The 14,290-nt window shown below is 38.8% G+C and overlaps 1 long non-coding RNA gene across 1 annotated transcript; it reads right to left on the bottom strand.

Moving 5' to 3' along the window:
• Nucleotides 1-1,684: 1,684 nt before the first annotated feature.
• Nucleotides 1,685-13,154, bottom strand: LOC138167743 (uncharacterized). The gene is made up of 3 exons (XR_011169954.1): nucleotides 12,948-13,154; nucleotides 6,554-6,656; nucleotides 1,685-1,938 (listed from the first exon to the last, which is right to left on the bottom strand). It is a non-coding gene; the product is annotated as an uncharacterized lncRNA (long non-coding RNA).
• Nucleotides 13,155-14,290: the final 1,136 nt, after the last annotated feature.

The following is a 14,290-nucleotide window of genomic DNA, read 5'->3' as shown; positions in this document are numbered from 1 at the left end:
CTTTTCTACCCCAATGCAGCTGCTCAGGATCTAACAAGTAAGCACCAGAAACCCCTATAGACTGGGAGATTGGAAAACAAAAATCACAGAAGAACAAAACAGGCTTTTCATTAATGCAAGACATCAGTTCAAAGGAAGGCAGTAGAAGTCTACTTTCAAGGGTAAAAAGCCTGAAGGAGCTGTGAAACTTATGAATTGTGATTCTCCCTGTAATTAACAACAATGAACATTAAATACATACACAGAAACAGCCTCAGAGACTTAAACAGTTAGAACTGAATTACTGATTGGTAAATCTTCCTCACAGAAAAACCAGCCTGTAAAAGGAAAGGCAGATCCTAGTTCTAAAAATGGGTGCTTATAGAGCAATCATTCTCTACAACAGAATAGTTTAGGTGATCAAAATCTTAATAATTATTGTCATTTTATTATGAATTCTTAATAACAATAAATCTGTATATCTGCAGATCTCTTTGTGGGTTTACCAGGCACTTTCAGAGGCATAAGTAATTTCATGTTCCTATATTGCTTTCTTGTCTACAGTGTTTTCCTGAATAATAACCCTAAGAACTATATAGTAGAAGTATTATCCCCATTATACAAATAGGTAAACTGAGGGGAAAAGAAAGGCATTAAATGATGTGTTTATGGGGACGGCTAGGTGGCTCAGTGAATAGAGCACCGGCCCTGAAGTCAGGAGGACCCCAGTTCAAATCTTGCCTCGGACACTTAACACAAAAATTAGCCATGTGACCTTGGGCAAGTCACTTAACCCCAATTGCCCTCCAAAAAGCAAGAAAACAAAAAAAAATAGGTGTTTATGATTACACACCCAGCAAGTAGGAGAACACACAAATCTCCTAGCTCCTAATTCACTTCTCTTGCTAAAGAAGTCACACTGTAATGGGACATGATGAATACATAGCATGATTTACTTACTGGCAAGAGTCCTTAAGCAGAAGCTAGTCCCCCACCCCTACCCCTTTTCTGCTACTAGCTTTATGAACTTGGCCTAGTCTTTCCTTGATGGGAGAGAAGGGAATAAGGAATAAGTATTTATGTGTCACTGCTATGTAAAAGATTATGCTAAGAACTTTGTTTTAATAAATACCATTTCATTTGATCCTTACAATACTGATAAATAGGTTCTATTATTTTCCCCCATTTTACAGTTGAGGAAACTGAGACAAACAGATTAAGTGATTTGCCCAGAGTCACATAGCTAGTAAGTGTCTCAGGTCAGAATGGAACTCAAGTCTTCTTGAATCTAAATCTGGCACTCTGTCCACTGAGCCACCAGCACTTTGGGTTAAAGTTAGACCAAAGTGACGCAGTCATGAATTTTTTATTATGTTCATATTTAATAAGACATAGGAAGAATTCAAGACTGATATAGACATATTTAGGAATGGTACCTAGGAAGCAAGTGAATCTAAATCAGAGATTTAAAAAAAAGAATTCACTTTTCTAGAAAATAACCTATTGAGTGCTTCTATAGTATATTCCCATCAGGATTATTTATTCCAATTACCTTGCTTAATATCAATACTCAGCAAAATTACTTGGAAATGAGCATGGATTTGGCTCATTTTTCCAGAGGAGAAACTGAGGCACAGAAATGTTAAGCAGTTAATCTGGATCACTTAAGACAGCCAGAGCCAAACAAGGAAAAGAATTCAAAGTTCCTTTATTGCTTTCAGACTTCCAGATTCAGTGAGCAATGAGTGTCCACATGAAATAGGTGGGTGAGTGGGGGAGGGTGGATGAGGTAGGATAAAGGATCACAGGATTTAGAGCTAGACAGGATTTTATGGATTATCTATAATTCTCTGCATTTTACAGATGAGGAAACTGAGACCCAGTCAGGTTAAGGGTCTTGCCCAAAGTTAGTAGGTCCTTGGACTCCAATCCAGTATTCTTTTCACAATACAATACTACCTGTAAAAGATAGAGAATTCAATTCAATTCAACAAGCATTTATTGAGTGTTTACTATGCTAGGTATCATGCAAAGACTGAAGCTACCTGTCCTCAAGAAGTGTGCTTTCTCCTGAGAGATGGAAGGAAGGGAAGATTTTTTGGATGAGGCAGGATAGACAAGGAAAAAGCAAACAGGATGTTTATTTATTTATTTATTCATTCATTCATTCGCGTATTTATTTAATCCTTTATTCATTTATTAATTATATCCTTTATTTACTCTTATTTATTTATTTTTGTTCCTTGCCCAGTACCTACCATGGTGCTTTATGCATAAAAGCTGCTAATAAATATTAAAAACAAATGAATGGATGGATGGATGTCTGTAACTGTTATCATATTAGTGATACCTTTTCAATAACTTTCCCAAGAGGACCTGCTTTATTTGCCCCTCAAGACTCAGGTGAAAGCAAATACTTGGGTTCAAGAATGTCTAGAAAATTTAAATTTCTAAAAAAAATCAGGGAAATGATAAATCCCAGTCTTTATTAAGAGGCACAGAAAGCAAACCATATTCACAGTACGCCATACAACAATATAAAGAGACAGAGGTTTATCCCCACTGATGGGAGAAACTCACCCAGGGCGAAGGGGAGGGAGATTTGTCTAGAAAAAAGCACGTTCAAAGTTGGGGTTCAGGTGGCAAGATTATATGTCCTAAAAACGGGCTTGGCTAAGAACAGGTAATCAATACCAGATGTAGAAAGGGGCATTACTAATCAGATCCAGATGTGGTAGAAAGTTCTCAGGGTCCCTTATTGATACCAGGCTTGAATGAAGCTAAGGTAAGGGGAGTCTCTTTGACAGGAAGGTCTAATGTTAACTAAGGTAAAAGAATATCAACCCAAGACTCCTACAGTAGGTCAAGAGTTCATCCAATCAAAAAGCCTTATCTGCCTGACACAGTTAATGGTAGAAAAGTAAAACTATCTGTTTTGCCTCTATGTTTCTATGGGCATTTAGCCTAAGTGACTCCGTGCTGGTGTCCTATCATTATAATATATCACACTATAATCATAACATCAAACATTATAATGTTTATAATCATCACTGGACCACAGTGAATCCCATTCCTAGAAGCGTTCTAGCATTCTAGCATTCTGGATTCTCACTGAGCAATTTCTCTGTTTGGAAGGGGGCTTGTCTTCTTTTGAAAACCTTTCTTTGAGTCCATTCCAGAACCATCTGAATTGATTATAAAAGGGGGGAGGGGATGTTGTTTAAACCATTCGTGTTTTTTTGTAGCTCTCCAAAGTTGCCCCGAGAGCCAGCCCCTGCAGTCTCCCCAAACCCACCAGCTGCTGTATATTGTTTCTCTCAGTCACAATGTTCTTTGTGCCTGGACGCACAATATCATTAAAATAGTAACGCTGATATTGAGAGCAAGAAGCCTCACAGCTAAACCAAAAAACAAACACCGATATGACAGTTTATTAATCAAACTGCCTTGCAGGCACATAATGCGTCAAAAAAGCTCCCACCCTGTTAAAGTTGCTCTGGTTAAGGAAATAGACCCCATGTGGAATTGCAATGAGCCCTAAAGTTCAAGTCCAATGGTGTCAAACTCAAATTGAAATGGGACCATTAAACTATACAGAAGGATCTCTGAGGGTCACACAGTGACTTAGAAAACCACATATTAACATAATCTGTATTCTCTTATATTTTTATTTATTTTGTTAAATATTTCCCAATTACATTTTAATCTGGTTCCCAGAGTTTTTTAGACCAGGGTATGACACTTCTGAACCAATCCCTTCATTTTGAAGATGGGAAAGCTTGAGACCCAGTGAGTTTAAATGAGCTGCCCAACGTTGCACAGAGAGTAAGTAACAAAGTGCTAAATATAATGAATTCTAAATATTCCCAAATACATAAGTTCATAATGATATAATTATTTTTGAGTAGAAGTAGTCATTGGATTACAGTTGCCAGTTGTCTCTAAATTGCCCAATTTGGGGGCCATCTCCCAACCCTCGTCCGTCTTGTCCTCACTGCAGGATCTGAAATGTTTGTTGATCACCCTTTCTTTATGGATACTCTTCTACTCTGGGTTTTCATGGTGATGCTCTTTCTTGATTCTCCTCCTACCTGTCTGACCAATCATCCTCAATCTCCTTTGCTGGCTCATCATCCATATCGGATCCTCTGTCACTATACCCCAAGATTCTATCCTAGAATCTTTCCTCCCTCTCACTATCAGAAGTTCTTCATCTATATTTGTGTCACAGATCCTTTTGGCAATCTGGGGAAGCCAATGGATCCCTTCTCAGAATAGTGGTCTCTTGTCTACATTTATAATTAAAGGAAATGCTCTAATTTTAATTAGAGGTTAGTGAAAATAAATGGGTTTTTTTCCTATCCAAGTTTTCTAACCCCCTTGGAATCATTATGAACCCTAGTTTAAGAACATCTGCCCTACACTCTCCACTGTCCCTGTGGGTTTGTCAGTCAGCAAGTCAACAAGCTTTAGTGAGTGTTTACAATGTGACAGACACTAGGCTAAGTGCTAGGCATATGAAGAAAGGCAAAAACAGCCCCTGCCCTCAGGAAGCTCACATTCTAAGAGAGAAAAGAACATGTAAAAAATTTGAAGATACTGTACAAGGCAAATAAAGTGTAAATGGAAGGGAGCCTCAGAAGGAAGTGGGCAAGACTGGGAAAAGCTTCTTGAAAAAGGGTCTTGATCTGAGTCTTGCACGAAGTAAAAGGAGAGGTAAAAGGGGAGAGCATTCCATGTACAGGAGAGGGTCAGCAAAAAGTCACAGAGATGGCACACCATTTACAAGAAGCAGCAATAAGGCAGGTGTAGCTGAATCATAACGCATGTGGAAGGGATTAAAATAGAATAAAATTGGAAAGGTAGGAAAGGGCCAGGCTGTGAAGAGCATTAAAAGCCAGAGGATTTTATATTGGATCCTGGAGTAATAGGAAGTGGCAATTTATTAAGCACAGAAGTGAGATGGTTACATCAGTGCTCTAGGAAAGCAATTTTGGTAACTCAGTAGAAGATGGACTAGAAGGGGGAGAAATTTGAAACAAGGAGATCAACCAGCAGGCTACCACAGTAGTCAAGCATGAAGTGATGATGGCCTGGGCTAGGTGGGCGGTTGTGTGAGTGGAGAGGAGGGGGCATATGTATACAAGAGATAATAAGGCTTGGCAACAGATTAAAGGATGAGTATAAGTGAAGGGTTCAGGAAGACACCAAGGTTGCGAGATGGGGAGAAGGATGGTGTCCCCAACGATAACAAGGAAGTCCAGAAGGGAGAGGGTTGAGAGAGAAGATAGTGAATTATGTTCTGGACATGTTAAATTTGATATGCCTATAGAACTTCTGGCTTTAGAGGTCTAAGAGACAGTTGGTGACGTGAAACTAAAGTTCGAAAGAAATTCAGGCTACATATGTAAATCTGGAAGTCATATGCATGGAGATGATGGTTGAATCCCCAACTCAGGTGGGTTACTGAGATTACCAAGTGAAATAATATTATAGACAGAGAAGAAAGGAGGACACAGAACGTAGTCTTGGGTCCAAGGTTTTACCCACAGCAACACCCAGTTGCCTACATGTAACAACTCACATTTATGAAGCATTCCTTGGTTCTCAAATCAGATTGGCTATATGAAGGACTCAATAACCTTTTCTAAATGGCTGACAGACCTTCCTAGCCTTTTCTCTTCCCTCCAATTTTATATCACTTGAGTCTTATAAAAAATTTGGGACGTGAATAATACAAAAAAAAAATTGTATCTCCAAATACAGATGAGGAAAACCTGATTCAGAAAAAAAAATGAAGTGATTTTCCCAAGATCATACGGTTAGTGTCAGAGCTAGGATTCAAACCTAAGTTTTCTGCTATGAGCTCCATGAAAGCTGGGACTGTCTTACTTTTATGCTTTTATCACCAGAGGGTACCACAATGTTTAGCACATAGTAGGTTCTTAATAGCTGTGACTGCTTGCTTGGTTCCTATTTTAATGTTCTTTTTACTGCCCTCTGCTGATTTTGAAAATCAGAAGGGGCCCTGAAGACTACACTGGGCCTTCATAGTTCAGCCTTCTAGAAAGCCTCAAAGATAGGACATTGTGGTATAGCATCTCTGGAAATAATCCTACCAAATTTATTTTAGTCCTGCCCACTCTTCCCAAAGTCATCTTGATGAGGCTAGCCAAAGGAACATTTATAGCACACAGAAGTACAGGACCACTATTTCTGATTTAATTTCTCACTTATGCTCACAGTTCATATGTTCTATCTTCCTAACAGTCCTGATGACAGTTTCCAAGGATGGACTGTTTCTGAAGAAAGATGGTCCAAGGACAAAATGTAGGTATTTTCCTAGGAGAGGCGGTCAGTTTGGTAGCTCAAAAACCACCTACTTTATAATGAATATCATCATCAAAATAGATGAGAATAATATACTAATAATAATGATAAATTTACATGATATCTGTGGTTGCAATGTATTTCACATTCAATATTTCATTTGATCCTCGAAACCACCCTCTGAAGTAAGTGATGCCCATTTTACAATCCCCATTTTAGAAACATCTTGTAGAAGATAACTCACTCTGCTAGTAGGAGGCAGGGCTGAAACTCAAAGTCAGAGCTTCTGAGCAGCAACCTGGACTCACCTCTTCCCACTGTACCCCAGTCTGAGAGAACTGCTGAGCCTTGTGAGGGAAACAAAAACAAGAAATGAGATGTAAAATCAGAGAGAAAACCAAAGTCAACTGTTCAAAGTCCAGAGACATTACTCTAAGAAGGAACGGGAAGGGACCCAGGATCTTCTCCTATGAAAACAATCAAATGCTTAGTTAACATAGCTCCACACCAGGCATTTGTATTTTGCAGGCAGCTGCAGGCCTGCTGAATTAAACTGCCAGAGACACTGAACATTGAACCCAAAGATGGGTCTTATTGCTGTGGAAATAACTATTCTTCCCTGGGATAGAGGACAGTGCAGACAGGCCACATATCTAACTATCCCTGAGTATGTCCCAGAAAGTATATTATGCACAGCAAGAATATTTCCGTAAGTACTTGACTGGGAGGAGGGGGTGGGGGAAGTGTCCCCTTGCAGATTTTCCTGGAGAGCAGGAGAAGGCAGGCTTTAAAATCAAGTCACTGGGGCTTAACACTGCCTTTTCAAGGTCCCATGTGCCAAGGTCACCTGCACCTTCTAGGTCTATTCTCTTTGAATTGCTTGGTGCCGGATATACACAAAAATGTCTAGTATCACATATTAGAATTGGAAGGGATCCACAGCTAGTCATCTTGGAAATCACCTCGTCTAGCCCCTCTCCCTTTAGGAATGAGGAAGCTGAAGCCTAGATAGATTAAGTACTAGCCCAAGATCACACAGCTATGCAGGTCTCCTGATCCACAATAGCGACTTCTCTCCGTTACATCACACAGCGCTCCTTACCTTCTGGACTCCAGGCACAGCCTAATGCCTTCGCAAAGTCAGTTATTGTAACACCAAGGCTACAGATAAGCATATATCACACCCAGGAAAGGCAATGGTCTGGTTATGACCAGAATGTTAATTTGGCTGCATTGCACCAAAGAAAGTATCAACCGGGGAGAATAAGGGAAACCTTAACAGGGGAAGAAGGATGTGGACTAGAAATGATAAAAGATGCCTTGCCTGACCTTTGTCACAGATTATGTTAGCAGAAGTCTGCATCTGCTCACTATGACAAAAAATATAGAACTCTCTGGTCTGTATGAGATGGCTAAATGGGAGAAGCTCACTCCAGCTGTCAATTCATTGCAATTCCACAAGCCATTTTTAGGCACCTACTATGTTCTAGGCACAAAACTGGATGCAAGGGGCACAAAGATGAAAAAGACATATTCCCTGACCTCAGGGTACTTACTATCTAATGGGGGGAAGCTTGGAAAGGTGCATGCCATAGGATGCACATAGGTAAATATGATTAGCAGGCAGTGTGGTGTCCAATTCTATGATTTCAATGCAATAGGGAACTCCTGCACCTTAACCAATGCAGGTAAGCAATTACTAGTTGCAGAGTGTTTTTTAATGTTCAGGAGTTGACTTGGGCACTGAGTTTGGGGTACTTGGTCAGGATTTTACTGACAGCATGCATTAGAGACAAGACTAGAACCCAAGGCTAACTGCTTATCCACTATGCTACATTACCACTAGGTTGAATGTGATGCCATCAATGTAATGAAAAGAGCTATTAAAATTTTTGAGATTATTTTTAGCTGGAAGGATGGAGACCAGTTCTTGAAAGATTTCAAAAGCATATTCACATAATATCTCCAAGATAGGAAAGTACCTAGGAGAGACTATGAAGGATGTGTAGAATTTCTGTGACTTGATGTAATTGGCTAAGGACATTGTGAATGGGAGGCTATTTGATTGGCTGTAGAGATATTCAGAATTAACTAGCTTCCTTCACGTCTTAATTAACCTTAATTAACTAGCTTCCTTCACATCTCCATAGCCATCACTGTTTCAGCTGCTTGCTCAACTACTTTGCTGAGAGGGCCCAATGAGACACCATGCTATACAAGAAAAGCCCTTGGATACTTCTCCCTTCTGAGGCCATTTGGCTTCAAGAAACAGCTTCAGTCTTTGCCCTTTGTGTTTGTTCTTTTCTGTTCTAGGTGAAAGGAACGGAGTCCCAATCTTGTGCGTTTTGAAAGGTCAGGAGAGTGAACCACAGAGATCTGGGAATCAGAATGTAGGCCTGGTTTTGCCCTGAATGAAACCTTCAGGAGCAACCTTCCAGGCTCCGGTCAGCATATACTAAGACAGGGACTCATTCAGCACTCATCTGGCATCTAGACATGAATTAGTGAGAGCAGGATAATGTAGGAATAGAGCTAAATTATGAAGCTACTCCCGCAGTCTGAGGCATAAAGAAGAGTATGACCCAAGAGATTAGGGAAAAGTATGTAACTTTGTAAAAGCTAATGGGCACTAAGTAGTTAAATGGAACTGGGAAACTAGTCATTGGCCCCCTAAATTCAGGCCAATGGCAGCAAAGAAAAGAGGCTCCAAATCTGTATTCCAAAGCCTTTGTGGCTAGATATAACCTGCCTGGCTCAAGAAGACAGACAGATAAGACATGGTAGGTATTATTCATTCAGTAAATAAATAAGTATTTACTAAGCACCTATTGCACTAGGCATAGTGCTAAGCATTGACAATACAAAAAAAAATGTCAAAAGACAGTCGCTGCCCTCAAGGAGCTTACAATGAAGGAGGAAACAACATGCAAACCAATATATACCCAGCAAATTATATACAAGATAAACAGGAAGTAATTACAGGGAAAGCACTAGAATTTCAGGAGGTTAGGGGAGGCTTTCAGTTGGAACTTCAAGGAAATCAAGCTGGTCAGTAGGAAATTAAGGAAGGAAATTAAGGTTAAAAGAAGCTGATTACCTTGTCCAGAGTCGCACAGGTTAGTGGCAGAGTCTGAGCTGGAACCCAGATCTCTTGCTTTCAAATCTATCGTTTTTTACCACTATACAAAGTAAAGTCAGTGATGCTATTTAACTATAAAACTAAACAATCCATACACTCTCTTCTCTCTAAGGATTTTTTTTAATGTGATGGTAAATTCATTTTGACATCCTCTAATCAGACAGATAGTCCAAAGCTTGACATACATTAAGTACTCAATAAACACTGTTCACTTTCTGACTGAAAAATATTTCCTAATGAGTAGTGGGAAGGGCATTGGACTTGGAGTCGGTAGGCCAAGGTTTGAATATTGGCTCTGATGATGACTATTGCTCTCTGACCCTGGACAAGTCATTTTATTTCTCTAAGTTTTGATTTCATTACCTTTAAAATGGAAATTTATGGACTAACTACCTCATAGTGTTATTCTAAGAAGAAAAAAACTTTGTAAACTATATCAACAAGTCATTGTTATTTCTTGATGAATTCTTCTAAGGCTTATTTCCTACTGAAAAACAAAAAAAAAGATCTACTGAAGAAAATTCCCCATGCTTATCACACATAATGATGGGACAAAAACTTCTATATATTAGAAAGAAGAAAAGTGACCTAGTAGCTCCCATGTTAGATGAGGAGTCAAGAGGCAATATAGCTTAGAAAAAAAAGACATTGGATCACAGAATTTTAAAGTCAGAAGAGATTGCAGAAACCAGCAGTTCCAATTCATAACTGGAAAATGAATCATGTTTATAGCATCAGCATTGTTGAGAAATGAAAATATTCCTAACCTTTTTTATGTTATGCATGCCAACCCCTTCTCAGAATAATGTGCAAAAAATAAAATACAAAAAAATTATAAAGGAAACCAGTTATATTAAAATATAGTTATCTAAATTTTTTTTAATGAACAAGCAAGTTTATAGATTTCAGCTCAAGAATCCCTGATGGAAAGAGCCAGAAAGTACACCCAGTATTTTCTAACCTTAATCATTAATTTGAATGACTATAGTTGATTAATGCATAAAAGACCTTGGAGAGGATCTAGTACAAGCTGTCTATATATAGCATAAAGGCTGGGGCTATTGCTGACTCCTTTAAAAAAAAATTATAAAGCATCCCTAATATGCTTTCAGAGACAGAGAAAGATCCTAAGTTAAAGTACCTAGTAACTTCCTTTATGAAATGAAGCATTTTTTTTCAGATCATAGTGTCATTTATATAAAAGTCTTAGATTTCTGGACTCAAAGATACTTGAGGACAGGAAACTTATCTTCAGTATCTCTGTCTCTCTTTGGGTTTTTAAATGTGTGTTTAAATTTAAATTACTTTGCATTGGTAGACTGGAGCTAAAGCATGTCCTCCCTCACGAATAAAATTCTCTCCTTGACCTACATCTGCACAGTGGGTAACTCAGCTATGAATAGAATATTCTCATTTAAGGGGTTTTACTGTAGAGCTAGGAAAAGTTTGGGAACTTAGGAAATGTGGGTTCAGATTTCAACTTAGACAATGACCAGTTATGTGACTATGAGGAAAGTTCCTTCAGTTTCCTCATATCTAAAATTAGAGGAATGGACTAGATAATCTCCAAGATCACATGAATCAACTACAGTCACTTGATGATTAGAAAATAGTGGATCCACCAGTCTGGCCCTTTCCATCAAAGTCTAAAATGTCTATTTGGTCTAAAATCTATAAACTTGTTTCTTCATTTTGACTTTTTTTTAAATTGGATAACTATTATCTCAAAAGAATTGGTTTCCTTTATAATTTTATGTATTTTACTTTTTGCACTTAACAACATTATTCTAAGAAGGGGTTGACATTCATGATCAAAAAAAGGTTAGGAAACCCTGTCATAAATTCAGCCTTAAACTGCAGAGCAGGTACTAATGTATATTGGTACAGGTCCTCACTGGGATCACCTCACACCAATGAAACCACAGGTATGTTGTTATATATGCTATGCAATGTATATTATATATGTGTGTGTGTTGTGTTATATGAATGCATATGTCTGTTTTTAAGTCATTTTTCAGGCATGTCTGACTCTTCATGGCCCCATTTGGGGTTTTCTTGGCAAAGTGGAGTGGTTCACCATTTCCTTCTCCAACTCATTTTATAGATGAGGAACTAAGGCAAAAGGGTTAAATGACTTGCCCAGGGTCACACAGTGACTAAATGTCTGAGGCCGGATTTGAACTCAACAAGAGGAGTCTTCCTGACTCCAGGCCTGGCACTTTATCTACCGTGCCACCTAGGTTCCCTGTATAGATGTATATATGTACATATACCTACAGCAGGTCTGTTGTGAGGATCAAATGAGACCATATTTGTTAAATAGCTGGCATATAGTAGATGCTATGTAAATGTTCCTTCTCTTCCCCTTCCGCCCTAGAACTTGAACTAGTAGGATCTTTATTTTGCTAATGTTTTTCAGACAAGCATAAATAATGCTCAAGAAGTCCCTGAGTTGCAGGTTAGGGAAAGAGAAGAAAGGGGTTATTTCCTGTTGGGAATCAGTCTCTTGAACATGTAAGGAACCTTTTCTAAGATTTCTGCTTAGGGACCCACCATTTCAACTTTCATTTTTTGGATCAGATCTGTAATTTAATTGGTATAAGGAACTTCTGATACTAATGTAAATGGGCCGCCACTCTTTTAAGTCACTTTCCCAGGGTCACACAGCCAGTAGGGGAGCTAGGTGAGACAATGGATAGAATGTCAGGAATCAGGAAGACCTGAATTCAGATTTGTCTTCAGACACTAACTAACTATGTGACTCTGGGCACACACCTCTGCCTTGGTTTCCTCTACTATAAAACAGGGATAATAATAGCTCCTTCTTCCCAAAGTTGTTGTGAGAATTAAGTGAAATGATAATTTTAAAAAGCTTAGCATGGTTCCTGGCTCATAGTAGGTGCTATAGAAATATTAACTATTGGTTGGCACCAGAATAAGACCTTCAGCTCAGCCAGATCTTCCTGACTTCCTGATTAGTTAGCTATCCATTATATCACACTATCTCTCATTTTATTTTCTGTCCCCAGAAAGCAAACAAACTGGGCCAAATAAAAGTTGAAAGGTATGATGTGATTCACTTCTGTCCTGGTCATAATAATGCCTCTAAGAACAATCCACCCTATGGAGCAATATAAATGATTCTAAGGTTTAAAAAGGCCAGTAGCTCATTCTAATCCAGAATCCTTAAATTCAGCCAGTTTATAAGACAGATTGTCATTTAAAAAAATAAACTATACTAAAAAAAACCTACAAACTTCAGGCCTCACAATCAATGATTAAGTCCACTTTCCTGAAGTGAATTCCACTGCCTTGGACATTCATTGGAGAGTGGCATCCACACTGTCTCTAATCACATACACCTCTGAGAATAGAGGTAGCAAATTTCACAGATGAGGAAAAAAAGAGGAGGAAAGAAAGAAAAGAAAAGAAAGAACCATGTGTCAGAAAACCCATGTGGTTTCTATAACTGCAGAAGAACTGGGAAAGCTTGACATACCTCTGTGATGAAGACAACCTTATTCAGTATGACGGGTCCAAGCAGATGCCAGCATCTGCCACCAACCAGAGCAATGGCAGAGTTTGATCTGTAACACTAAATGGAGTGATTTCCACACACTTCTGTTCTTTTGGCTGACCTCTCTGAAGCTTCTCTCCCCACACACAAATTGATCACATATGTTTTCAAACAGGATAGTGAGTGGAAATTCATAAATAATAAATGTCTCCAGAATTATGACCTCCATGAAGTTGAACCAGGGAGTTTGCCTTCAAAATGGGACATGTACTAAGGGCTTCTGATATCACTGCTCAAAGAATTACTCTGTGAACATTAGGACCTGAAATTAAGTTTCAAGTCCTAATTAGTGATAATAATAAAGTTTCAAGTCCTAATTAATAATAATAACTAACATTTACATAGCACTTGACCTCTTCCATCTTTTTGCTCAAAACTGGGAGCCAGAAGTAACTCAGAGCTAGTAGATTCGAAGCTTGACTTAAATTTGCAATTATTACCTCACAACAACCCTGGGAGGTAGTTGCTATTATTATCCCCATTTTACTGATGGAGAAACTGAGGCAGATAGAAGTTAAGTGACTTGCCCAGGATCTAGTAAATGTCTGAGGCCATATTTGAACTCAGGTCTTCCTGACTCCAGGTCCAGTGTGCTATCCACTGCACCACCTAGCTGCCCTCTCTTGGTCTTCAACTCAGAAGATTAAGTAGATATAGGTGCAACACGAGGTCCACATGACCTGTACCCCACACTATTTCTAAGTTCAGGGTGGCTGCTTAGGGATAATCATTAATACAACTCATGGCTCAAGACTCTATCTAGTACTCTACATATTATATTTCCAGACCATGCAAAGGACACACAAATCTAAAAGCAAAAAGCATTTAATTAAGATGTAAAACAAGCAAGAAAGGGAAGCAAATAATAAAAATATTCTCTATACCAACCAATTCACAAATGAGTACAATGTCCTAAACTTTCAGAGGAATTAATAATGAATTCCCCCTTAATTCTCCTGAATCTTCAGAATAGATAGGGGGAGAAACTCAGGGCACCAAGGGTAACTATTTAATGTAAAGCATCATCTCCTGGTGTTTTCTGAAGAAGTCTCTTGGGCTCCCAATATTCCCCATATGCTAAACCCAATGCCTTCTTCCCTACCCTTTCCCTCTCACCATATAACTCTATTTCTTTTTCCCCCTCCTCCCATTCATGTCATTTCTCCAAACCCATAAACCAGACTTTTTAAACTTTCTACCTCTACAGCATTCCCTATTTATCAGTTTCTCCTCCTAATGACATCACTATACCATGACTAAATATA

This window comes from Petaurus breviceps, unplaced genomic scaffold (assembly GCF_028583685.1).
Source record: "Petaurus breviceps papuanus isolate PSGF00001 unplaced genomic scaffold, PetGlider_PUasm1.0 288, whole genome shotgun sequence".
NCBI classification, from domain to species: domain Eukaryota; kingdom Metazoa; phylum Chordata; class Mammalia; order Diprotodontia; family Petauridae; genus Petaurus; species Petaurus breviceps.
Note: the sequence above shows the minus strand (reverse complement) of the source record. Positions and strands in the feature narration are given on the sequence as shown.